Source organism: Nicotiana attenuata, unplaced genomic scaffold (assembly GCF_001879085.1).
Source record: "Nicotiana attenuata strain UT unplaced genomic scaffold, NIATTr2, whole genome shotgun sequence".
In the NCBI taxonomy this organism is placed as follows: Eukaryota; Viridiplantae; Streptophyta; class Magnoliopsida; order Solanales; family Solanaceae; genus Nicotiana; species Nicotiana attenuata.
In genome coordinates, this window is record NW_017672411.1 from 182,854 (window position 1) to 185,038 (window position 2,185).

The window sequence follows — 2,185 nt, forward strand, 5'->3', positions numbered from 1 at the left end:
GTACCCAGCCCGCTGTCCAAGTTCATATATATCTTGTGGGTAGGCGTACCAGCCTGCTCCCGGATTTCATTATATCTTGTGTAGTGCTAGCCAGCCCACTCCCATTTTCATCATATTCTTGTGGTAGGCGTACCAAACCGCTCCCATTTCAATCATATCTTGTGGTAAGTGCTATGATCGCGGCCGCCTCAACACTACATAATGGTAGTAGAGGGGTAGAATAACTAATACCCGATAGTGGATCGGGGTCGCATTTCCACAGGGAAGCTTTTGAATGGAGTTGATTGGCGGTTTAGTTTAGAAATGCGTTTGTACTTCTAATTGCACTCCTAACATTTTGAGGGTTTTTTATATTTAAAACTATTTTTCGTAACCTAAGAATTTAAAGGCTAAATTATGCTAAGGAAATATTGCAAGTTGTGCTTGATATGAGAAAAAAAGGCATTAGGGTTGTGACACTACTAGGTGGCTAGCTAACGGGTAGCGCTACTCAGGGGAGATTGATAAGTTTGGGTTTTAGTGCTTATAAGCGTTACACAAGTGCCATCTCATTCTCACACTTTCGGTAGAGAGAAACGATTTTGCCCAATTGATCTCCTTGAGACATTAGGTAAGGCAATTAGACCGGGAACTAGGGTCCCAAGTAGGGTAATTAACTCTTTCGAGGTTTAACCCGTTAATTGGGACTACCATTCTCATGGAGTTCCATCCGCAATTCCTTGTGGGTTTTAATTTTAGGGTCATAAGACTCTCTTCTCTCAAGAAGAGTTAGACCAGCTAAGCTTGAATTCATGTTTGGTCACCACAAATTCTAGATTGAAACTCAAAATCAACCCAAATACAAATACCCACTCTCAATCTCACCCTACGAATGCAACACCCATTAATACCGCACTACTAGGGTTGAGCCACAACCCTAGCTAATTGGGTTTAGTTAGACCAATTAAAGAAGAAAACAGTAGAAATAGTTGATGAAATGAACATAATAATTGATTGCATACTTTAATCTATGATCAATTCAAAGTAAAATTTGCCAAATTAGGCTCAAAGGTACTTCTGCAAGAGCGGCAGCACTCTTCGCTCAGTAGTTAAAATCTGACCTAAAAAATTGTCAAAAAGATCTATTTATCCCGAGCTAGAAAAATTGGACAAAAATGCCCCTGCGGGGTAGGTGCGGACCCCGCGCAGAAATGGAGCGCCGGTCCGCGTTGGCTCTTGGACTCTTTGAACTCTTTTCTTTGAAGTTGGGATCGTGGACCGCGTATAAATGGAGCGCGGCCACGTTTCAGTACGGGCTGCGGACCGCGTAAAAGGGCGCGGACCGGCAGTTAACTTGGGCAAAAACACTATCTCTCTGAATCTCATCTACGCGGACCGCGTTAACAAGGAAGCGTGGACGCGCAGATTGCCTTTGAATGACCCAGTATTTGAATCTCCTAGCGCGGCCGCGTGGGGCAATCAGTGCGGTCCGCGCTAGGTCTTCTTGTTCCCACTTCAATTTGGTCTTTGACACTTGGCAGGTTTCACTCCGTTTTGTTAGCCGATCTTTGACATTGTTCATCTTGTCGCTCAAACCTGCAATCAAGGCGCAACTTGTAAGGGTTTTTGGGGTTATTTTGTGGCAATTCATACCAAAGCAATAGCAAGTAGGGGTATAATCAAATGGCTACAATTCTAACTTAATCACTCCCCCAAACTTCAACCTTTGCTTGTCCCTCAGCAACAAAATAAAGACTACGCCAAAAAAGCAATCCAAGAAATTTCCAGCTTATCCTAAATTACCTTTCAAACGATACAATTGGGACTAACAATTGCCTGCAATAACGAATGCATCATTTAACACATTTAGGCTTTTGAAAACTATGGATCAAGTGTGGCCAGAAGAGCATCAGGGTTGACACATTTATCAAAAGAGCTTTTTCTCAATACTTGGTCATTGTGGTAACCCAAACTCAAACATTCTCAACGTCTCCCTAAGTGGCCCTCACCTTTAGAAGTAGTGACACAACAAACCGAGGTTGATGGGATTTTCACTCATTCTCCTCAAAAAGAAGGTCAACAAATCCGACTTTAGGTAACCATAGCTTGCCCCTTATTAAGTAATCCACTAAATGTAGGTTTTCGTTTCAACTCAAGATCATATAGGGCTTTTGTGGAGTCATTGTAAAGGCTTTTGGGCAAGTAT